This window comes from Rhagoletis zephyria, unplaced genomic scaffold (assembly GCF_001687245.7).
Source record: "Rhagoletis zephyria isolate East Lansing unplaced genomic scaffold, Rhagoletis_zephyria_1.1 Rzeph_scaffold_00018, whole genome shotgun sequence".
Lineage (NCBI taxonomy): Eukaryota > Metazoa > Arthropoda > Insecta > Diptera > Tephritidae > Rhagoletis > Rhagoletis zephyria.
The window spans coordinates 574,001-600,507 of NW_016157102.1; the positions used below are offsets into that span (position 1 = coordinate 574,001).

At 37.0% G+C, this 26,507-nt stretch overlaps 1 protein-coding gene and 1 long non-coding RNA gene across 3 annotated transcripts in view; one reads left to right on the top strand and one right to left on the bottom strand.

Moving 5' to 3' along the window:
- The window catches only part of LOC108361240 (uncharacterized), a 14,949-nt gene extending 3,325 nt beyond the window's left edge, over window positions 1-11,624 (bottom strand). The window contains exons 1-2 of the long non-coding RNA XR_001847266.1: window positions 11,548-11,624; window positions 8,815-8,817 (exon numbers count right to left, since the gene is read on the bottom strand). This is a non-coding gene — a long non-coding RNA (uncharacterized LOC108361240). The remainder of the gene's footprint in view (window positions 1-8,814; window positions 8,818-11,547) is intronic.
- The window catches only part of Dll (homeotic protein distal-less), a 94,645-nt gene that overhangs the window by 57,727 nt on the left and 10,411 nt on the right, over window positions 1-26,507 (top strand). The gene's annotated exons all lie outside the window — the stretch shown is intronic.

Consider the following 26,507-nt stretch of genomic DNA (forward strand, 5'->3'; position numbering starts at 1 on the left):
ATATATATATATATATATTTTTTTATATGGGAGTTGAAGTCGGTTTTTTTTTTGCTAAAAATTACTAGTCTATATAAAAAATGTTGACCTTCATTTCTCCTTTGGATGGGTTTATGACTTATTTTCATATGTTACACAAATAAATAGCCAATGCATTCCTAGGCGCAAAGCTCGTTCGTTCTTATAAAATATTTTGGCTACTGTAAGGTGCAAACAGAAAGTCTAAAAAAAAAACTAAAGCATTTAATTAATTAAATGAATTTAAATAAGCATTGGAAATGTTAAATACATACTTACATATGAACAACTTAAGGCTTAAATATGTGCATATGTATATAAAAACTCACGATTACAATATTATTTTATGACACATTTTATAAATTTTTTGTTTTAGTTGTCAAAACACACCTGTGTCTGTCAATTAATCTCATGCAGCTGGCCGACTGTGTTTGATAACTGGTCCAGCAGTAGATTATCACACACACGCGCGTGAAATTGTATACTTTTAGTGTATGTATATATAATTGTAGATCGCTGATGAGATCTTATTCAAAACTCGCTACTCTTGCGAATACAATCAGACTAAATACACCTGAATGAAGCCATCTACGCTAAGTTAAGCGATTTCAGTAAAGGCAACTAATCCCCGCTGGTATTTGCGCTAGTGTCAATTGCAGCTGTGACAAGCACGCATACACATTAACCAAAAGCTGATGGAAGTGAATGATGGACTTAGATTGGCACTGCTGAGTGCGCTAAGTGTTAGATAAGCGATAGAAAAAAAATAGCACTCAAATGCCGCCTTTTACACCTGCACAATACCTAAAACGGTAGCGTATCTACTACCGATTCAAGCGCAAAAGCATTACCTATGTAGGTATGTATGTATGTATGCCAGCTGTAGGCATTCGCACAAATCGCTTTAACTATTTATGTATGTCTAGCAGAAGTACTAAGTGAGTGGCTTAAGCTCATCTCTATGTTGGCAATTCATTTGTTGTTGCTCTATACCGAAAGGGCGCTGATTAAGCGATTAATCGCAACGCTCAAACACAGTAAGGAATTTATGTTTTCAATTTGCAGAATTTATGATTAAGTAATGCTAAATACTTTCAATGTGATTTGGCGAGTAAGGCGAAAACAACATACCTACTCTATATATATATATATACATACATATTTTTATACGAGCATTATATGTACATATATTTGTTATAGATACGTGCACAGCTAACTGCCATATAAATAGAGGCGTTTCGGTCAACTGCTGCAACAAGTCTTGCAACATTGCGCCTTCTACAACAACAGCATAGCGCAGCGCAGCGCAGCTTTATTGTCTCATGGCTGGTGGGGTCTTTAGTGCTCATTATCGCCAACTTGACCAACAGCATGCAGCTAAATATGGCCAGCTAAGTAATGCCTTTTTATGGAGAAATTCGCATCGTGGTGCGCATGCGCGCGCATTAGTAGCGCTTTTCCAGCAACCAAGCGAACCAAGTGCAACACTAAACACAGTGCTTCGTTACGGTGTTAGTTAGGAAGTCAGTTAGCCGGTGATAGTTGCCATTTGGCCGGCCAGTTCATTCGATTTCCTTGTATTGCAGGTTAGACCGTTCGGCAGTTTGATCACTCGCTTGATTCGCCAAAGCGCTTCAATAAGCTTACATATCTTGGACTTTTACAAGGAGTTAACGATTAAGCAATCATTTGCACTCGCTGTGGAGAAAACGGTGAGGACAGTGTAACAAGTTGATGGCCAATTGGGCTTTAAGTGCTGCTGGAGTAGTGCTTTTAAATTTTTGATATGAAGCCTTTCACTATACAAAGTTTTCGGTTTACTAAAGGCGCCAACCTCGTCCCAACCAATGCTAAACAGAGGGGGATAACCTCCTATGCTAACCGATAAAAAATCTCAATTAAGAAGTCGAAAACGACAATGATAAACATTAAAATAACACCAAACTTCGATACCGCTGGCTCTGTCGATAACAACATTTAGAATCGATAACAGTAGGGATATCGACAACGATAATTCTTATCAATACGCATACGTAAGCCACGAAGAGTCCTATTTGGTATATATTTGGAATGTATATCACACAAATGGAAGGCAATGACTCCACAAAAAAAGTTTGCCGGTAGGTGGCGCGGAGGTTGATTTCGAAAACCATAGATATGGTCCATTTTGGTTCATTTTGTTTCAAAAATATATTTTTTTACTATTAACTTAACTAAATTCTTCTAATCATGTGAGATTACCAATACTTAAGCACAAAAACTATTTGCCGCTCTTTAAAATCCAACACCACTGTAAGATTCTTATTTCTGATTTTAGCTCGTCTATTAGGCGCGCTTTTAACGCGCATGCGCGCCCCCCCCTTTAAGAAACCAGATCGTTATCTTTATTTATTTATGCATTGTTTATGCAATTTTTTGCTGCCTTTCTCTCCTAACTTGACTACTTCATTTTCTACTGGCGCACAAGTTCTTTTGGCTTTCGTTGAGTTTCAATTTCATTAGGAGCGCAAATGAAAAGCGTTACGAGCACGTTGTTGGCTGAGCTTCACTCCTGTTGGCAAATGCATAACTACATACATACGCACATACATATGTACATATTTAGGAGGCAGTGAGTCGAGTGAGTAAATATGTGGCAACTACAGCTGGCGATGGCAATCGAGCGCGTAATGAGCGGACGACTAAAACGGCTACTGTTTGGCGATCCACCATATGTATGTATGTGCATTCAGACATATGTATGTATGTATGCCGTGCAGAAAAAAATTATCAATTGTTAAAAAATAACCCACTTGTAGTTAGCTTTTTTGCGGGATTTCTATAAATTATATAACTTGTAGTTAGCTACAAAAAACTAACTTGAAACTAGTTGACAAGTAATGCAGGAGATTGATTTCTTTAAACGCATTTCTATTTAAATATCCTGCACTTCGCAAATGCTTTTTCGAATTGAGGACAAATAAAAGGAAGATCGAAATTTCATATTACAGCCGAATATGTAAACAAATATGAAATGTAATAAAATGAAAAAATGGAAAATAAAATAAAATAAAATAAAAATTTTTTTGTTTTTCCCTTTTGAAATTTTATGTCCAAAAGTAGTTAGTTACAAGTTAGTCACATCAAATGCAGAGGTAACCGCCCTTGACTATTTCGCGGACATCGCCATACAATTTTAGTTAGCTTTCGTCAAAAGAAAATATACAGATAATAATGACGTTTAGCTCCTTCCTAATCAACTTGAAAGTTAGCTTATAGTTAGATACATTTCCTGCAGGCTATGCATAAAGTATGCGCGTGTGTATGTTCGTTTGAATGTGTGCAGTTATGCGCGCGCATATAAAGTGTGTAAAAAGTAAAGCTTCCCGCAAATCGAGTTGCTCGCATACATACATATCTCTAACATGCAATTACGCACGTTTATTGCGTGCATGCGTGCGCACATAAAAAGCGCCAAGCGCAAAAGCGCTCCAACTGCATTTGTATATGTATGTATGTATGTGCTCGTATGTGAGTGTTAGCGCGCGCAATCAGCAGCTCAATCTTGATCGATTAATTGCATATTTATTGTTTCCAAAGCATTCGCGTTGCCCCGTGAGATTATGGCGGCAGCGGCAGCGGCTGCGGCTGCTGTTGCTGCGACGCATTGCAAACACTGCGGTACATAGTATGTATGTATGTATGTGAGTATGTACAAACATAAATTACATTATAAGGCCGCAAATGGTAAAGGTAAACAAACATTTGCGAAATGAATGGGGAAGCATCGCGGCAAGATCGCTGCGGCAGTCAGTATATTTTTTGATGCGCTTTTAAGTATCTAAGTCTGCATGTATGTACGTATGTGATTTTTTTTTTTTTTGTTACTCATTACTTGATTGTTTAGATTACTACTTTAAGAGGCTATAACTTTAAACATAAAATTTATGAACTGCAGCACTCGAACGCCGATCACAGCCGATCATCTACGGTGCATCTTTTCAGGTTTATTAAGTTCGATTTATTTTCTTCATTCACTTCAGCTGTTTTATTGCCACTTTTAGCTCGTCATTTGTCGCCATGTGCCACTTTTATGCACTCACATGTACCATGTACATATGTATGTATGTATGTATGCATGTAGAACGTCTTTGTTTTCATTCTGTTATTGCCATTTATTTTTCCTTTTACGCATAAATTAATGAATGCTTGTAGAATTCATCGGACATTGGCGATCAATGCAATCGTTGTCTTCGGCCGGTCGTGTGATATGGTCATCAAAATATGCTATCGAAATCGAAAATCTTGACAACCATATCCGCAAGTCCCCAAACGCCACGAGGAAGGTAATTGAACTTGGTGGCTGTTGCAATTTGCGCGCGCCGAAAATGGCGATTATTTAATTTTCCAACAATTTATAGAATGTTTAAATATTAGGTTTTAAATAAAAAGCTTTATTATTCTAAATAAGTTAATGAGTTTATTGACATTTGGGGGAACATCAGAGGGATAGAAAATTTGCGTTAAATTAACGAAAGCAAAAGAAGAAAGACAAGAAAGCACGACCCAATTTTCACTGAGAAGTTATTTGTAACATATATGTATAATAAAACGTACATTAGAGTGGTCCAAAAAAAAATCCAAGATATTGTTTGAGGTACCGTCCAAAATTTTTCCTTTTGCCGAAAGAGGTGCTGGTACCAAACTTTACGTTTCTAAGTATAAATTTAGAGGATGCTCATGATGCTCACATTTTACTCTAGAAGTATTGTGTACATATGTATGTTAATAAAACGTGGTTAGTTTTAATCGAGGACACAGTTTTCTATTGTTGTGCGTTTTATGAGTGATTGCCGTGATGAGGCACATTACAAGGGGTTCGTTTATCAAGGCGGAAAGAAAGCCCTAAACGGCTAAACCCCCACATATTCGCTAGCAAACACGAGTTGAGGAGGACCACGCACGCCATTTCAGCGAGATTGGAAAAGGGGCTTAACACTTGGTGTTTGAGTCACTTCGATTGCAGGGAACTATACTATACTATACTAGTTGTATAAAGTTGTCAGCGTCGCTTATTTGCATCTCAAAGCCACAGAAGGCACAAAAAAAGTTAGGGAATTCAACAAAAAATGGCATGGAGATCGCCCTTTCAAGCCACTTTACTGCAGTCGATTTTCAGACAAAGGACTGACTGGTCCGCAGGAACCATCAGTGTAGAATTTATGCCCCCATCTGGGTTTATAAAATGGATAAAATTAGCTATGCCTTTACGTATGAATTATGACGCAATTCCTAGGAAATATCTGGCTACTATGGCTCTTATTTTCCTACTAAAGGGATTATCTTTTTCTGTGTGGTGTACTATGGAAAGACTATTGGTCCCACATACCGAGGTCTGCGCATGAAAAATTTTAAAACCTTTCATATTGAAATTGGCTTCGATGTAAAATAAATTATTAAAAATGTCAGCACTTGTGCCTTCACTTCACAAGAATGCGCTTATTAAAAATGCAATATGGAAGTTAATTATTCATAATTTACTGGCGAGCGAAACAGCAGGGAAACCGCAAAGGCGCCACTACCGAAGGAGCACAGCTATGAGAATGTATGTATGTATGTATGTACCTATTACCCTTTATCTGCATACATACATATATATACATATGTGAATGTGAATACAAAAATAACTATATTAATGGCTGGCAACCTCATACCGCGCTGCAGCGGCTGCTGGGTAAACAAATTCTTAGGCTTGCCTATAAAAGGATCCTTCAATAGGCCAAAGGAAGAGGCGGGCATGCATTAATAAAATATGAAAATATTTACATAGGTGCATGCTATATATATATGTATGTTTGCGAATGTAAGCTAAAGAATGTAGTCGACTGAAGTGCTTGGCAAGGCGAATATAGGAATATTTAGTAAGGGGAAACAAGAAGGAAAACAAAAACACGCATCAAAGTGTACGTACATATCTAGCAGGTGACAACGCAACAGCTGGTGAGCTACATTCTTATAGATACGCGGTACTGCCCTGCTCGAAAATGTATGCGCCTACATACATACATACATCTGTATGCCTCGTTTTGGCAATGTAGTAGTAGTAACTGACTAGTTTAGTTACAATCAAAATACATCCGACTAGTCGTGCACTAGAAATTGTTGCTGAATAGTTTAGTTAACTCAAAGTCTTTTCCATTCTATTAAAAAGTTACTCATACGCCCCCGCCCCAGGTTTGAGTATTAGCAAAAAAATAGTCAGTATCGTTGCTGAATAATGGCAACCACCCTTCTTCACAAACTTCAATTGTGTCTTTTTGACTGTCATGGTTGACGGATTACGCAACTTTTGATGGACGGACGAACGCACGAACGGCGATCACGGAATTTCGCATCGTAAATTGGTTGCACGTATACTCGCAGCGTATACTCGCGCACAATCGCACACATGATATACATACTTAAGTATTGTTGTTGCTGTAGTAACATTGCTAACATTGTTGGAAAACATTGCATGCAATGTGTTTTTGGTTTTCGCAGCAATTCAGCAGCGCCGTTTTTCTACGAGCTCATTCAGCCACGATATTTTTTTCTTACACGTTTGTGCCGCTATGTGTTTGTATAAAACGAGCAATGTAATTGTGCGATTATTACAAGAATTGTAAATGAAAATTCTGTTTATAATTTTTTTTTTGTTTTTGTTTTATATGAAACGAAGTAATAAAGGCAGCATAAATACAACCGACTATAACAACAACACACACACACAAGTAAAAACAACAACCGTAACAATGAACTAAAAACTATAACAATGGCATACAAATGTAACACAGCAACAATGATGCCGTCGAACATGCAACATTTTGTTAAGAAAGGCAAAAAAAAAAAATGTGCTCATACAATAAAACAAGAATGAATAAATACAAAAAAAAAAAAATTTAAGCAAAAGGCAACAAAATTTTATGGAAGGAATACGAAGAGCAGCAAAGAGTATAAAACAAAAATCAAGCTGGCAAAAATATCAAGTCGACAAACGCAGCAAAGTGCACAACTGTAGCATTTCGTCTGCGGGTTTTTCAACACAGCCCCCCCTCTTTCCAGATTTCTTCAGTTCCCTCGCCGCATAAAAATGCATGCGGTAGCTACTGGAAAATGCGTGCGCGTGCATCCAATAAATAATCAGCGCCAGATACATGTTCGTATGTACATATGTACATTAGACCGTACCACCTCTCAAGCAAACAAAACAAGTTCGCCGCAACACCGAATCTAAAGTAATTTTGCAGAAGAATTTAGAAGAAAAAACAATTGTTTTGGAACAAATAGTTCTACTGGAATAATGGTAATACTATCTTCGAAAAAGTTCAATGATTTTTGAGCAGCTGTGTTAGTAAATGTACATAAATATTTAAATATTTTTGGCACAAAAAATTAAAAATATTAAGCTAACACAGTTTTGAAGCACATTTTGCACGGTTAGTGCATTTTATTTTTGCTGTAGCCTTATTTCTTTTCTTGCAAAGGATATTAGAAAATATTTTACTAGCTTTAAAAGTTCAATTTTTTTTTTTTTGATTACTAGAAGACTTGCATTTAAAAAGCATTCATAGCAAATACATACAAAACTACATACATATGTATGTACAATGCACAAATCTAAGTACAATACCTGTAAGTATGTATATAAAGGTACATCTATGCAACATGCAACTTTCTGTGTTTACGAACAACTCTATTGTGGCATTTTCTTTTCGCTGAAAATTTGCAAAAGTAAAATGTGTTTAGTAGTGATGATTTGCGAAAAACTTCTTACTAGTGAACTTGTTAAAGTTTTCTTATTAATGATTTAGCACTTTTCTGTTTTGTTTTTCAAAAAGTTGACCAATTACTTGAATTATTTTAGGCTCCGTTAAATATTCTGTTTGAATGACATAGTTTCGATATGGACCAATCACTTTGGGAAAAGCTAAGTGACTACTAACAGAGAGAAGTTTATTTACAGAACAATAATAGATATGTACATTAGGGTGGTCCAAATTTTTTAATATTAACCCATTTTAAAATAAAAAATACGGGTGTGGCTATTTTCAGTTCTGGGTGTGGCGGCAAAAAATTCCACAAAGATGATGATTTTCCTGTGCATTTTAAACCACCCTGATGCACAGGCATATGAAAGTTGTTCGTGAAAAATTCGACCCTACTTAGCTCTTACAAATGACATTTAGATGTATTCAACGCAGTTATCATTTGCACAGGACACTGACGCTTGGATACTCTGGGGGTCGACCACCGGAAGTTGATGAAACATTTGAGCATCTCATTTGTGGCAGCCCAGCGTTCTGTCTCATTGCTACTTTTTAGGTTAAAACGTTCCGACTATATAATCACTTTGCATATATTGCGCTGCAGTAATAGAATTATTATGCATCTATACATACATATGCAAATGCATATAACTACATACACATGTACATATATGCGCACAGCAATACACTGAACAAGAAAAGATTTATGAGCGCACCTCACACCTTTCGATAGGTACCAATTATAATGTCAAATTAAATCAATGCAATGCATAAAATGCTTGAAAAGCCGAGAAATTGAAATAAAAACCGAAATGCATAAAGAAAGTGAATAAAAAGGCATTTTCGAAGCGCCGTAACTTACAGCTAACAACAAAGCAATGCCGGCAAAGTATGCAATATCATTTACTCGAATCAATGTGAACTCGAGGTATAAGCTACAACCCATAGAAAGAGTCAAAGCGTGCGCTTTAACCCATTGAAAGCTGAGTAAAGAACTAAGCGCGTGCGTTACCGCCTATCCGCCGAGACGGCTAAATAGAAAACAAGAAAAATGTAAGTAAAATGCGAAAGATGCGGCAGCAGTTCATCCGGATGCATTGCGACCAACTATTTAACACGTCAACATCAGTAATTGAACAGCAGCAAAATATAAAAAAGCCCAGCTTCAACACTAACAAAATCAATATTAAGAAGAGCAGCAGTAATGCAGTGTTGTAACAATGCACTTGTGTTGCTTGGTAGTCCAATTGGTCATTGTATGAACATAGTGGCCCAGGGCTAAGACGTGCGTACAAATCTAGCGATTGAACTTCAACTTTGCGCGCAGACGCACTCTGCCATACATACATACGTAAATATGTATGTACGTACGCCACACACTCAAATGCAAAACGCATGCGCAACAATACACTGAATCATCAATTCTGCTCTGGTCCACACCACCAACTATTTGGACTTGCACACAGCTCCATAAGTTACTCGTACTTAGCGCTTTGCATTGCCTTTTCATTCTGCATTTCTCCGCTCGCTCCACTGCCCTAGCCGAGGTCGTTAATCAAGCGATCGACTAATCGGTTAGCATTGGCGGGCAAATGTTGCACTCTGCTGCCGGTTGCATTTATTGTTGCTGTAGCTATTTAGGCCTCCCAGCGCTGAGTGCCAACTGCAGCTGCATTGACCATAGGAAATCTCACCTTATTGCTATGAACTAATAGATTTTCCTATTTGGCGCGCGCTACAAAAATCAAGAAAAAAAAACCAATGGCAGTGTGGAGTAACAGAAAGGTGGCAACTCATTGCCTTACAAATATGAGTACTTTGGGGTATTTAAAGCGTAAATGTGTTTATCTTGTGCGGCAATAATTTAGCGATCTCTTGTGAATGATCCGCATTTTTGTATTTCCCTTTGCTGCTTCTTCTTCGTAGGTTTCACCCACTAAACGCCTTTGCTGCTATTTTATTTATACGGTTGGGGAAAAGGCAAAAGCAAGCGCGGAGAACTAAGTTTAGCCGCCAAATGTTCAAAACTCAGATGTTGCAGCGCCTCTATTTGGTCGAACGCAAAAAAAGCAACGCTTGTTGGCCTTAAGGCCGCTAGTCAGTCAGTCAGTCAGTCAGCTAGCTCAATGCACACTCACACTCACACACGCATGCTCCAAAGTTTTTGGCCTTGAAGCCTTTGAGGGATTTCTCAAAGGTCTACTCCTCATTGCTGCTTTTGCTTTTGTGTTTACCCTTCTTTCAGCTTGATCGGCTCAGTTGAACAGTCGAAGTGGAGGCGTTGCCAAATACAGCCTTTAACGTTTTTATTTGGAAATAAGTTTTTCAAGTTTTTTTCTGTGGATACATATTTTTTAGTTTAGCGGTTCTTTTCTAAAAATAGTAGAGATTTTATTTAGTGTTGTAAAAGGAAAAAGAGCAAAAAAACTGAAGTGTTGAAATAAGTGAAATGCAAAATGCTAACGAGGAGAATTTTGTGCATCAATAAAATCGAAACCATACATACGTATTAATAAAGATACCGGTAACGATATCGATTGCAAATGCAAAACCCATCACTAAGCTTCAAACTATAAAAGACTCGATAACGATAACAAAAACACTACCTTAGGTATCGATAAAGTTTTTGCTTAAATTTATCGATGATACAATATTTATCAGCATTGTTGGGGTTGTAGTTATCGACATCATATTCGTTAGCGGTGGTCCATCGCAAGGATTTGGGTGACGCTTCTGCCGAATGCCGACAAAAGCTTTCACAGAAACAGAAGTCCTTGTCTATCGGGAGGAAGCCCAGCATGCTTCGGTCAACACATCCCAACACACTATCTTGAAGTCGATAGAGGATTGGGGAGAGAACGAAGAAGGCATCAATTGGCAAGAGTCAGAGCCTCTCCCCTAAGGTTATTTCCCGGCTCTATAAAGTCATAGTTAAGCCCATAATGTAAAGGAGTCCCAATTTTGAGAGAATGCATTATAGAAGACTTCACTGGTCATAGAGCTGTAGCTAGTATATTAGACTGATCTGATTCTCCAGACTGGGTTTTCAACTGTCCCTGGATTTGGATACTCTAGTATTTATTCTTGGAGGCTTCAACATTATCTCTTAAAGCACGGATTACTGCATGGCTGAACTGGCTCCAATGACTTATTTCTCCAATCACATCGCCTTTAAGTGCAGTGATGGATCGAAGCCTAGCGGCAGGTAACAACCTCTTCACCAACCCCAAATTCAAGTTTTCTAATAACTAAAGTGCTTTCTAAGCAGGGGTAGCTGCTATTAATGAAGCGCGACATTTGCAAAGATGGTAAATATCTAATAACTAAGGGCTTTGGGCTCATTAACTGAATATGGTTCTCGACCATACAGATATTGCAGCCAATTGCAACGCAAAAGAGTTGGTTTCACCGCCAATAGAGCGAGTGTAGCTTTGCCTATATGAAGACTACTCTTGAATTTAGTTAGATGGGTATCGGACAGCTCAATGAACGATGGGTGCAAAGCAGGACGTGAGTAACTGCAAGGTCTCTCTGGCTGACGTTGGACTGAGGGTGAATGAGTGGCGACTTCAAGGCAAAATCTTTCTAACTATTATTTCGAAGCGAGAACGCGCGTGTGGGGACAAGTATAATTATTATACTATAATACTCTTTCGAAGTCCTTTCACTTTTTTGAGTAAAAACTGAATATCGCAATACTTTCTCTACAATCTACTTAAAATTTAAAATGAACACACATATGTACATATCGACGGTACTTTGGCAAAACCTCTTATCTCAAAATACTCTCAAACAACACTCTCTAACAAAAAAAAAAAACTGTCTATTAATAACGAAAAATCAATTTTAATCACTTTTTTACTGAATATTAAAGACTAAGTACTTATTAGTTAATTAAGAATAAAAGATGTATACTGAATTGTAGCATTTTCAGGCCTATTTTGTATCAATTTTACGAGATCCGAAGTAGTAGTGATTTCTGAGATACGAGGTTTTGCCAAAGTACCGTCGATATGCACTCGTAGATTAGTTGCTTATTGACACATTTTCATATTTCATATCACAATTCATAGCAGGATGGTCATAAAACAATCTCTGGCTTCCAGAATTAGGCTATCGCCAGTTCGTAATCTAACTTTCCAGAGAAATAAAAAAGCAGCAGGAAAAACCACTAAAATTTAAAAAGTAGAATAAAAAAAAGTATCTAAAATAACATAAAAACCAAGCGAACTTGAAAAGCTGCTTGCACAGTAAGCGTGAGTGTTTTTAACGTTGATAAAGATCTGGTAATATCTGACAGAAAACATGATCTCCGCCGAACGACAGGAGTCCAACAACACACAGAAGAGCTGCAGGGGCCGCAGCGGCAGCAGTAGCTAACGCAAATGTTGTTTTGCGAAATAGAAGCCGCAGCGAAGATGTGCCCTGCAGTGAAAAGCCAAACCAGTCAGCAAAAATACCAGTTCATTAACTAGTATGTGCTAAAGCGATGGCCTACCAGTTCGACAATTTCGACGAACTAATGCGTTCAGCAACATCTGTCTTTGAATTGCCAAATCTAAAAATAAACCACAATTAATTGCTCCTGTTACAACCCTGCAAAAATTGTTGGACCATGTAGTCTATTTATGGTAAATTGGAGTACTTACAAAAGTGTTCCTCTGTCATGCTGTAGCGGACCAACTCGTGTCTCTGTGCCAGCTTATTGTTTGTTATCCGATCACTGCTCGTGTTTTAACGAAATGTGATTGAAGTTGAGCATTTAAAAGCACATTTGCATGTCTGGCTGTAGCTGAACGTGTAGAGATGCTCGCTGTTAGTTCTTAGCTCCCAGCATGTTCGGGTTCGAATGCCGTCAGAGGCAACATGTAATTTTTTAATTTTTGTCTTGGTTTTTATTAATTTCGAAAAAGCATTTGAGAAGTGAAGAACAAAAGCGTGTACAAACGAAAAAATATAACAACAATGCCATTGTTAATATGTTGGAGTAGTTTTGTGCTACTCTGATGTAATGCAGGGATGGAGTATATGGTCCTGCCCTAGGACATCGCAATGTTAATTGGACCATATTTTTTATATGAATTGTGGTTAATTTTGGAGTACTCCTTGGTCCTTAGGGAGTACTCTTTACACGCATGCATGGAGTAGTCGCGATTTTTGCAGGGTAATGGCGGATGTGGCGTCGCGTGAAGGCTATCGGTTCTGCTTCTTAGATCGCAGGTTCGAGTCCTCTTGGAGGTGGTTAAGATTTTTCAAATTAAATTGATGTAATATATTATTTAAACTTAAATATAAATTACAAATTTGAAAATATAATTTCATTGCAGAAAAAATATGCACGTGGAAAGAAATAATACTTTTGACATAAAAAAAGTTCAAGTCCAGGGAAAATTTTTTGTTATTTTTTTTTATTTAGGTTTTAATTTTAATTAAATTTAATTAAAAAACTATATATCGTCACCTGAAATGCAGAAATACGTAACAAACATCATCGGTGACATGCAAAAAGTCATAACTAATAAAAATTTCAAAATTCACTTTTTGATTTAAATGTTGGATTTCGTCGAATTATAACTCTCCACATCATTTTATGAAAAAAATATTAAAATATTTGTCACGACTTTTTCATTTCATTTACTATGTTGTTACGTCCTTTTGCATTTCAGTTGACATATGTATGTATGTATGTATGTATATAAAATTAAAATAAATAAAAAAAAATTTAAAACTTTGGATGAATAGGCAGACTATCTCATCAACTAGTATGATGCTACTAGTAGATACTGATGCATAGCCTGAAAATTGACATCTCGTAGGGCACTGCCATGTTAAAAATATCAGTCGTTAACATTAAAAAAGGATAGAACGTGAACCAGTTGGGCTGAAATGCAAACTGGTAGCATTCTACACAGTTCACAACTAGTAGCTTTCCCTGCAGGGCAGTTATACATACATATGTAGATATATATGAATGTGTGATCATATAAATATGTTAAAACGCATAACACAATGTAAGCAACAGCGGACTAGCGAGTTGCGGCTAGAAGCGCTGGCAAATGGATATTTATGAATGATCACATTCGAGACGCGCGCGTCTGGGTCAAAAGGGCAACGCGGCCGTAAACGGGTTGGTTGAGAAGTTTACAAAACGGCTAGTCAAAAACGCATTGCATATAATAGTACAGACACATGACTGGTGTCTTTGTGAGCAATGACAACAGTTACTGCCGTGCTGGCTGCGGTCCGTTCCCGCATGCGACTCACTTGTCGAACGCGTGAGCGAATCAGCCGAATTGCGAACTTGCGGTTGTCATTTACAACAGTAACAATTAAAAGTCAAACAACACTACATATGTATGTACATAGAAAGACCAACAACAACAATAATGAAAGTAGCAAGAGCTGCAAGACTCCATCCAGCACGCGCTGGCCAAAAAGAAATGAATGCCAGCGCGAAAACTTATTCGAGCGTGGTTGTAGCGTTTTGTTGTTATTGCTGCTCACCGTTTTGCTTGGCCTCTTTGAAAAGTGTTTTTCGTTATTACATACATATGTATTTTTAGTGACTACTTCTCTGACGGCCAAGATGATGATGAACAGCTTTGGAGACAAGATCATAAATCAAAATTTAATTTTTATTTAACTGAAAGTTGCTTAAATTTTTTACTTTATTTTCTTTTATTTTATTTTATGTGGCTATTCAGTTTGCACAGAGCACACTCTCCCCAGCTGCTCCCCTCCCCAGCTTAAAGTCCGGCATCTCATCCACTTTGCTTTTCAAAAAAAAAAAAAAAAACCTGCATACATTTCAAATCGCCGGTGAGACGCGTGCGCAAGCTGAGCTGTTGTTCGCTGCGCTGCGATGAAGATTTGCGCCAACTGATAAAATTGCGCACGGCGATACGCATTGCGAGATGCCAGCAATAATGCAAAACCATGGCAGTTTATTTTTCTTGTTGTTGTTGTTGATATTTTTCGCTTGCTTTCATGTTCGCCATGTAGTTCATTGTTTTTTTTTTGCATTGAAAGTGGCTGCCATCAGCCTAAGCAAAAGGGGGACACAGTTGTCGCAGCTACCTGTGTTGAGCGGCGAACATCGCCAACAAAAAACAGCGAGAGTTATGACATTAAACGCTGGCAGCAAAACATCAATTCAGCAACAACACTAACTAACCAAGTCAACGCCGGCAGTCTAAACTTTTACTCGCATTTATGTAGATATATATGCAACAGCTGTAGTGGAGCAATCGCTGGCATACAAATCTGTTGCAGGGCATTTATGTACATAGTAAGGTAACATGAAAAGGCCGCAAGAGACAAAATCATTTCATTGACAAACAATTTGTTCCAATTGTTGATGTTATTGTTGTTGGCTCAAAATTATGCCTTTATGTGTGCCACAGGTGGTAGAAGAATTGTGACTTGGCTCTTGTGTGGAGTTTCTTGAGATGTTCATAGAATACGTTAGGAAATTTTGTTTTCCCTGATGCTTTATGCATAAAAGGCATTAGAGGAGCTCACTATTTGTAGCATTTTAGGTGTAAAATTGTTGCGTGGGTTGATTTTGGCATATGTATGTAGACTAAAAGGTATGCCGAATATTACTAGTTTTTCGACAATCAGTTGGAGTGTTTTCAATAAGAAAGTTGTACAAAGGACAAGATAGCGCAGATCGAGAGGAAGAAATAAAATAATAAAAAAGAGAGGATCCGCAAAAAAATTAAAATTGTTGTAACAATGCTATGTAAAAAATATGAATGCTGCAGAATTTCATGAGCCATATGTGAATTGCAATATCATGGACTAAAGGTGAACACAATTATCAGTACACTTACGGCCAAAGCGGCTAAGCTTTTGTTTATAAGGTTAAAATACAAGTAATTCCACGTGTTTTATTTTTCTACGTATTTTAGTATTTGCAAGTTTTAGAGACTTTCGGATGAATTCTATCGGGATTTTTGGAAACAATCTCGAACTTTTTCGAGTGCCATTGGGATGCTTCTGGAACTTTAAAATCCAAATGTAAACTTAAATCTCAATATTGCTATTTAGTTGTTAACGCATTGATAATAAAATAAAATTCTTCTTGATTTTTCGGGGTTTTCTTCGAGACTTGAGCTTAGTTTCTCAACAAAAATCACAAAAAATATATTTCATTATCTCTATCGCTTGATACGGTACTTCGTCGTTGCTGTAAATTTTCTTGAAAAAATTAATATATACATATTAATATGTATTTTTTTCTTGAGAGCTGCTAACTGACTTAAGAAATTTGGAAGAAACTTTTTTTCATTTCTTGATCGTTTTTTAGTGAATTTTTGGCTCTTCCCGAAACTTATGCCATTTCAAAGATTTCGACATTGCTTTTTTCGTGGCATTTCGGGACTCTTCGTGTTTTAATTTTCCTTCAATCTTAGAATTTTTTCGGTACTCTTATGGATATTTCTTAGTGCTTTACAGGATGTCTCGTGTTTCTTTTCGGGACATTCGGAACTTTTCGAAAATTTTCCGAGTTCTTTTGGCAAATTACAAGTTCAAGAGTATCTTTCTGTGGTGGTTGGTATAAATACTCGTATACATTGATACAAATTCCATTTCACTTAAAAAAAAATTGGCAGTGAAATATTTAAAATTATGAGACATTTATTCTTGGTACTCTACGAATTGGTTTTGGATGCTTGCAAACTAAGATGCAAAAATTCAGCTAATTTTTTCTGTTAAAAAATAACGCTAGGCACTCTTTTAATTTTGGCTAAAAAATAGCATGCAAAAATCAATCGGTATTTCTTGTTCGAAGTAATTAAAGTAAAAAGTAAATACATACATATGTATGTGTACTAGGGTGCCTCATCAAAAAGAGTTTCGAATTTTCCACCGGAATTATAAAATCTTACAATCTAAGACTTCCGCCAAAGTATTTCGGAAAGTATTGAGATTTTTTATAAATACATACTTAGGGTAGTTTTCAAAAATATTTTAACCAAAACATCACATAGTTTAAGCTTAAAAGGTTTGCATATAAAATTTTAAAAATTTATCAATGAGTCAATATAATGAGATTTTTGATGCTATTTTTAAAAAAGCCCCGCTCACATATATCTTAATAGCGTTTATTTGGCGGAAGTCTTAAAATATATTAAGTCTCATAATTCCTATGGAGAAACAGTATCGAATCTTTTTTGTATGTAGAGTGAGGCACCCTAATGACCATTGATATCTATATGAAAATGTCGAGTGTTTCAAAGTGATACAAATTTTAAACAACAACTTGTTAATAAATCTGTGTTCGTATGGAAAAGTAGCTTATGTCGAAAGGCTGACTTTAATATAAATCGGCATTTGCAGTATACGATTCCGAATGATTCGCTGGCGCTGAGCCGTTGAACAACTTTTAGAAAATAAACGTGCAAGAAATAGTTCCGATACTAGCAAGTCAATATTCTTATTAAGTCTCATCAAAAAATTCCTTGTCGTTTAAAGAATAAAAGGAATGCCGCATTATACTAAAGCCAACCCTTCGACATAAGCTACTTTTCCATATGAACACAGATATTAAAAAACAGATTTATCTTTTCCATCTACATATTTTCGTCCACCACAAATGGGTATTATGTCTCAGCGACGTTACATTTCCATTTGAACACATCACACGCCCCTGTCATCTAACTGTTTTCGTGTGTCTGTTTGCCTGCCCACCTCCCTGGTCTGTCGGTTGGTTGTAAATCATTTGCAAAATGAAACAACTTTATTATCACCACAACTAGGTATTGACAACGCTCGGGACCAAACGAAGCTAATATAAATATACAACACACACCAAAACAGCAACTGAAAAAGCCAGTAAAAGAACCGAAATAAAGAAACTCGGTTGCACCAAAAAATATAAAAATCTTGAAATTTCTTACAAAACCCATAACATTTTTAGATTTTTTTCCGAACACAAAAATAAAGCATGCGGCAATAACCGCAACGCCTGATTGTCTAAACTGGCGTTAGTATGCAAAAAATGTTCGTGTGTGTTTACACTTCCCGTGAATGGGTGGAACAACGCCCCAAAATGTTGCGAACATTTGGAGTCTTGGAACCGCGAAGCTGCAGCTCAGCAACTTCGATGGCGAAAAAATGCACAAATTCTAAATAGACTGGAATTTGGTGGCTTTCACATTTTCAAACATTTAAGCGTCTTTGGTCAAAGCGACAAGCGAACAAGCGCAACTTAATTTACGAGTACGAAAGGTTGTTAATAAATTTATGGCCACAGTCAGTCAGTCGGTGGGTTGTCTCGTTGGTTGGCTGGCTGGTTGCCAAGTGGAAGACCCTAAAAAGGCGGAACTGTGATGAGATGCTTTGCTGCACTGCGCAGCGCCAGCCAGAACAACCACCGCACAAAACTTGCAGCAACAGCAACAGCAACAACGAACAACAATAACCACAAAAAGCAATGCGACAATGGCCTTAAAGGCAAAAAGGAAGTCAGAAAAAAGTAGCGGCGTGAAAGAAACCACTAAATGGCAGCGAGCGGAAAGTGGGCTGTTGCTGTTGTTGCTGTGTTGTTGCCGCCGCCATTGAGCGACATTCAAAGCTGGCTGGTATGCATAGCTATGGTTGTTACTATTTTTGTTGTTGTTAACTGCCGCTGCGGGCCGCAGCTAGTAGTTATGTATGTATGTATGTGTTGCCTCAGCCTTTGGCCATATTAACGAGCCAAAAGTGGCTGCTACATAAGTAAAATATGTATGTATGTATGTATGTATGTGCTGTTATTTGCTATTGGCGTTGCAACGTCCAATGGACTGGACCGGCTTGTTGTAAACGCATTCCACGCTTGTTTGGCGTTTCATTCATAAATTCCAACATTTTTGAAAAAATTTCGTTGTGAAGCCAAAGTTGGTCGCTCCAGGATGCATGTAACGATGTAAAATGTTGTTACAATGCTATTGCTCAAGGCAATCGCTGCTCGAAAGTTTTGTGTGCGAACAGTAACAGCTCATTCTTTTGTTTTCCATATGCACATTCTTACATATGTACATACATGCATATTTCCTAATGAGGAAACGTTTTTGAACTTAACTATTAAAGTGTTTATGCAAATGATTTTTTGTAAGTGCATATGTATCTCTATGCACGTATGAATCTATGAGTGTATGCCGCAAGGATATTAAGCGAGACGAAGGCACTTACCTACAAAGCGCAGATCACATTCACTAATAACTTTAAAATGCGTTGGAAAAACTCAACATAAAAATCTGTATGATTTCTTTAAATGGTGGTTGATTGGAGATATCAAATTATATATATTTATGAATATAAATACAAATTTACTAGGGTAGTTCTTAAAATTATCAACATCTACATTTTTTTTATGTGAAACCATTTTAACGAAAATTTTCAAAAATGTAAACAAACTTTTAGGGATCGTAAACAGAGTTTGAAAAATATTATTATTTTTTTTCATACCCAAAATTTCGACAAAATTTTTACTTTGACCAACTACAACCCAGCGTAGTAAAACATATACACATACATATATGTATGTATTCTCAAACACGCTAAGTTATAGCTGGTCAAAGTAAAAATTTTGCGAATTCTTGAGATTGAAAAATTAAATTTTTTTTCAAACCCTTGTTGCGCGCCTAATGTTTTTTTTTTCAAAAATTTCGAATTTTCCTGAATGTCTTTAATGTTTAGTCGTGAATCGTATCTATTTTTAAAAGCTGATTACTTTACGTCAAAGCAGACCCCGACATCAAAGCCGTACTTGCAGTGAGGGGCAAACTGCAAGGAGGAGTATTTTCACCGCAAGTTCAGCATGTGACCTTGAACAAACTACTAGTTTTCCTAGATTCTAGGGTGGTTGCTTATACGCACGAAATTTCCATATTTGCGACAGGTAAATTGTGTTTGGTTATCAAGAATATTCTGGATGGCGCTCATAAGAAAGTATATTAATTATTGGGCCATAGCGCTGCGCAGAGGTGGAGCTGTACAGGAACGCATAGGCCTACCAGACAGATCTGCATCACTTAAAAACAGAGCTCTGTTAGGAATTAGCGAGGCAAATACCAAGAAACCAACAGCTGTTGGCAGAGGACACTGGGTCCTTGAATGCGCATGGCGAACGAATTACCGTATCTTACAACAGGTTCTGCTGGAGCTGCAAGCTCGAAGGAGACTGTGGATCATTTTCTGTGCTATTAAAGAGTGAGGCTAAAGTCACTTGGCCAAGCATTCTAGCAGAATATTTCAGAGCATAGCCGCCTCTCTTCTCTCGATGTATAATAGCCGTCATCGATTCGCCACTTCTTTGCTCGCTATGTGTGAGTTCCGCTCGCTTAACGAAAAATGTTGTATGTGAAAGCAACAACAAAGTTAGCGCTAGCAAAGATGGACGACTGCGAGTTTCGTTGTACCTCATTGAGTTCGTTCGTTTCGCCGCTTGTTAATTGTTGGCTAATATACTGAAATTACTTGTCATCAGGTGAACAACATTTTTTCGAACATCAGTTGTTTAAAAGTGTCGGTAGGCTAATTTAGGTACCTACATTAGTATGTATTTATAAGAACATATGTAGATACATATATTTTTTAATTATAACTTCAAAATGATGAGTTAAAGTTATTGCCTTTGACATTTTGTGAGTTCGACATTCGACAAGGCATTTAAAACAACTGACCAATACTCGCCAATAAACTTCAGTTTAAAGTTGAGTTCAAAATGTCAACTTTTAATTAATCTAATTGTAATTAATTACGCTTAGCCCAGATGACGCCAGCAACGGACAAAGCTGTTATTTAACCGATTGTTGCTTTACCACTAACTACACATGCCCACTACATACATACATATTTACGACGCAACAGACTATTTTATAGAATTTTCATTGAAACTGTGAAAAGCCGTGATGAAGCTTGATCGAAATAAATATTGCTGCCTCTGGTGGCCCAATCAAGCGTAAAGCAAAGCCAACAAAATTGAATTGAAATGAGTTCTGAATGAATTAATTGAATTTCGCTGTTCCTTTTTTTACTTTGTCTCTCTTCTGTATAGACAGACAGACAGACAGACTCAGCATCGATCGCCCTTTTTCGCAAAAATCGCATTCGAAATTCGCCACTGTTTTTGCAATCAACTACACAGTTAATGAAAGTAAAAGTGGCTTGAAAGTATATGTTTTCGTGACATCGGCAATAAAACGTTTGTGAATAAAAAAAAAAAAAAAACACCCCAAACAACTTGTTGTCTGTCTGTCCGAGCGACAGTTGCAACTCAACCACATGTCGCATCCGATCGCTGATCGTTGCTTACAACTTCGATTACATCGAAAGCGTAATAGTTGATTCATTTTCATTTCGGTTGTCAATTCATTTCAATTTGAGCAAAATGTCAATTTGTCAGCTTAGCGATCTATGCGCCATCGAGGCTGGCAGACGACGGCTGGCAAACAAACGATCAGACGACGAGGCTGCGGCAATAGCGACGAGAAAAGCACGGCTTGTCAGACGCAGATGCAGTCGCACGGTTGGACATGCGCAACATGACATATGGCTTTCAATTTTCACACACACACACACGCATGAAGTTGTTTTTGTTGTTTTATAGATTGGCAGTGGAAATTAGCATGTTAGTATGTCACAAGCGGTTGTGAAAGGAAGCAAAAAGTGGTTGTGGCACAGAAAGCGCAGCGCTGAGGAAGAAAAGGAAGCAATAGATAAGCGTAAACTTTGTATGGTGGATCGCGGAGCATGGGAAAAAAGAAAAGTTATCATTTTCTGCCTTATTTCACCTTGCTAAGACCATTGGTATTTTTGGAAATATCTTAAGCTTCGATCAACTGTGATTTCAAAATGATAGTAACGTAAAGCCCTACAGACAATAAGGTTATGCTACGAAAACGATTATGAAAGTAAAATTTTCGATAACGATAAAAATTTCATTGATATCGACTAAATCGATACATATGTATAGGCATCAAAATATCGATGAAGGCTATATTAGCACTGCCTATTAATATATCAACACAAGTAAAACCTCCGATAACGATATGCAAATCGATACCTAAAATAAAAATATATTAATACAACTATCGATAACGGTAACGAAGGTAACAACAAATGCTAACTAAAGTTGAAATTGACTAGTAACGTAACTCAAAGTTAACTTTTCCTCAAATTAGTCACTGTGCCTAGGCATTTTATCTATTTTACACATACAAAGTCGATATCCTTTTAACCCAATTTCATATAACCACCCGAGCGCACAGCAACTGACTTGACCGCCTTTTAATATATCTACCCGTATGTAAATACGTACATATGTTCTTAAGTATGAATGAATGTAGGCTAACCGCTGGCGCACTATCGCTTGCAGTGAACTTGTTCTTGAGCTTCTTAAAACTAGCAATAAAACTTTTTTTATTTACACAAGTGGTCTTTGCCACCACTGCCAACCATTCGACCGCCTGCTCGTCACTGGGCGCCAGTGTTGCCAGATTTTTATTGTAGCGCATCCCCATATCGAGCTTCAGTTATCCCCAAAAAAACCCCATTTGTCTTCTAAATCCCCATTTAAATCCCGTTAAGTATGAAATAAAAAAATATGTAGATATTCTTATTTCTGTTAGTTCGTTTTAATTACAGAATTTTCACAGATTTATATGTGTACATATTTTTGTGATCATTTGGTGATTTATGTATGTATTGCGGTTTCTTATTTTTTATGGTTTTTGGAGACTATTTAATAACATACCTTTGGCACAAGGTTCCTCTTCCCATTGCTGTCTGTAAATTCCTCAAATTAGTATGTTTTTTTTTGTGCGCTTGCCACTTTGTAAATTTCTTTTTACACTAAATAAAGAACCGACAATGTTGGCGCAAAGAAATCAGTAATAAATGTAGTTCATTCGGTGAATGCCAATCACAGCGGTCCTTTTACAATTTGGTGTAATGAAGTGAGAGAAAATTGTTTGTTCAGCGACAGCCAATCACAGCAGACATTTGCGCCGCATAGTGCTTTTACAAAGTAAATCTTTGTTTAAGAAATTTTTAAGGGCAGGCAGTAATATACATATATGTATTTTAATTTCAATATGAACATTTTAAGTCAAATAAAAATCCCCATCAAATCCCCACATCTCCAAACGAAAAAATCTATCCCCAAATGATTTCAGAAATCCCCAAAATGGGGCGAAATCCCCACATCTGGCACCACTGCTGGGCGCTTTAGAAGTCACTGTTGGTTGCATCACATCGTCACGAGCACTTCCGCAATATGTCATCTCATATAATTTATGTTTATACGCTTTAGCCAGCAGCAGCAGCAGCAGCAATGCAAGGAGACGCAACAAAGTAGCAAAGGCAGCAGCCAAGAGCCAAGAGCCAACCTCTAGCAACAGATTACAGACATTTATGACAGCCGCATAGAGGGCCAATACGCGGTAAGACGCTGGCTGGTTAACCGGCGGACACGCCAGCGGATCGGTGCTGGATAGTGCGCCTGCGCAGTAAAAGTGCGACTGTCTGTCACTCGGCTTGGCGAGCAGCCTCTCAAGCTTTGTTGCTGTGGAATATGCGCGCTGGACGCTCAAGTGTTGTGGAGGGACGTGATGAACAAACAGGCTTATAAGTTGGAGATATGGCTTGGCTGGCAGTGAATGGCCACTTGACCGACGCGTCGTATGTACGACTGCACTGGCTGTCCTTTATGTCTGTCTGTCTGCAAGTGTTGGTATCTTTGTCATATTTTGTCATTGATGATCTTGTCAAATTGTCTGCTTGTAAAAGGGCAAATATCAATTTATGAAGCAAAGTTGACAGCCAGCGAAAAAGTTGTAGCTACATCGTAGATTTTACTTTATTTTCTTAGACTAACTAAAACGAACTGCTAAATTAAAAAAAAAAAAAGAAACAGGCAAACAAAGTTGCTTATTGCCGAAAACATTATCACATTTCATTTATTGAGTATACAATAATTCGTTATTTAATCTCAAAAAAGCCGCCAGCCAAGCGAGGCAATTTAGAAAATGTAAATTGATTTATGTTCTTTAATTTCTTTTGAAGTGATCCCTTGCATTTGTATTTGGCCAGCGCATACCCACAAGCAAGTTTTCTTGCTTCCAAAAATCGATTTATGTTTGTTGGTCAAATTTGAACAAGTTTTGAGTAGCGCATTGAGGTGTTTAACGTTCGCTTAATGGCGATTAACTGCAGTTGACACTTAAACAGGCGCAACTATGAATGCATTTACATTCAGTCGTACTAAATAGATTCGTAGCCACCGAGCCATTCGCCGGTTAACTACATAGCTATTCAGTCAATAACTTGTTAAGCGTAAATTTATTGGTTTGGCAAAGCCATGTAAAATAATCGCATTGACTTGAACGCATGCGCGCCACTTGAGTAGGTACAGCGAAAATGTGTGGGATTTGCGTTGCGCCGTGGAAACGAAGGTGGGTAAATTTGAATGAAATCCATACTCGATTCTTAATATTTGTTTATGTATATATACAGTTTAAATTGCATAAATGGGGTAACATGTCAAGCATTATTAATTTGGCAATAACGTATTATCCTTGTGCGTCACCTGTTGGCTTTAAATTACGTGAACGTCTCTTTGTTGCTTTAAGGGGATTTCCCGCACCTGATTAAATTGGCACCATAAAGGAAGAAGACAAGTAGATAATTTAAAGTGAGAAATGGCCTGAAAAGCGTTAATAAAATTAAAATTCCGCTACTGGACTACGCTGTGAGGAAAGACAGTAACCAACCATAAAAAAAGTAAGAAACCTCAGGAAAAAGCGTGTGAAAATCTGTACCTTTGCAGCTTCTAACATTGCGGTTTTCCCCGATTGTTTTTTTTTTTTTTTGTAATTATTTCAGTCACTCGCACACCACTATCACTACACAGCTTTGCGCCAAAGGGGAATTTTCATAACATTATTCCTGCGTCACGTAGTTTTTTTCCGCTCTCTCTGTCTCACATACAATTAATAATTTATGGTCAACCCAGCGTCAAAGTGACTGTAGGAGGCCACCCAACTATGCATTCTTAGCACAAACAAAAACAAATGCATACTCGCTCACGTCAAGCATATGACGACGGCCCATCGACCTGCCAGACCTAGCCGACGTGATTCCCATCGCTCGGGTTTGGGTGTTTAATGTCTTTCCTATCGCTCAGAAAAATCTCCGCATAAATAAATAAAAACCTCGACATTGTTTTTTTTTTTTTGTAAATATAAATTTTGTTCAACTGTTTTTTACCTCACTTTTCTATGCTTTTTTAAAATTTTTTTATTCATTCCCAACTGTGCGCATATTTTTCGCTTGGCAGCTCTTGCGTAACGCCGACGGCAGTGTCAAGTAAGTACATACATACAAATCTACAATACTAAGTAAAAAAAGTTAAAAATTGTATACAAAAACAATAATAAAAATTTAAAACTAACTCTCTGACAATAACAACTCCAAACGGGCAGTAAACTTTAATCAATTCATCCGTTGTAAGCATGAAATCTTTTTATTTAGTTACTACAAAAAAAAAAAAAACGAATAGAAAAAACCTAGCCAAGCTTATTGTGAAATCTGTGGTTTGCCGTGAATGAGTTTACTCATTCGTGAAATTCTGCAACGTTTTGTTTCATACATTTGTATTTTTATTTTTATTGTAGCACTCTGACTTCTATAGAACATGCAGAGTGTAAGTAAGTTTTATTACAATTTTAATTAGGCGGTTTTATACAAAAAATCACTGTCAAAGTCAATATCACGGGCGAAGGGTTGTTAGGCATCATTGCGTTCTGATTTCATTCATTTTTCCAAATTACAAAAAAAAAATTTGGTTTGAACTTTGAACGGCACAATGTGGGCTGAATTAATTTTTTTAATTTAAAAACTAATATAACGACAATCAACAATTTTTATTTTATTTGTATTTGTCGATTAAAATAGTAGGTATGAATGTCAAAACTCTATGTTGTAAGTTTTGAAATATGGGGACAAATCATGGCATCGATAGTTCTTTTTTTTATTGTATTAAACTTAAAGTGTGACATAGCTCGAAACATGTTTAAAAAATTTGTTGAGCTACCTCTATTCCTCTCTTTATATTAGGTTTTAAGCACAAAAATTGCAATTTTGCCCATAGTGCGTCTTCTAAGGAATATGCACTGTACACAATGTGTGCCCAATTTATTAAAATTGCTTAAATTTATTTTATTTTGTTATATGTATTTACTTTATACCATTTTTTCTTTATTTTATTAATTTTTTATTTTCATTATTTTTAATTTTTTTTTTGATAGAGTTTGCTTTGTTTTAATTAGCTTTCTTATTTTATTTCAGCTTGTCTATTTAATTTCTATTCTAATTATTATCTATTATTATTCAAAATGTTACTTTACCAGCTCTTTCCCTGCGACTGACATTCAAAAAAAATCCTTAAGTGCCCATTCTATCATTCGAAGAGCGCAACAAAGTCTACTATTTTCGAATTTTATTACCCAGACCAAAAGTTGCGCATTTCAGCGTTGGTTGCACTATTAAATTTATCAAATGTGTTATTAGTGTTGATTTTGCTGCTATAAACAGTTACTTTAATGGCTTACTGCGTCGTTTTGCCAGCTACCGGTTGCCGAACATAACAAAAGCTAAGTGTATAAAAATCTGCAAAAGCAGCAGCAAATAAAGAAAACCGACAAAAAACCAACA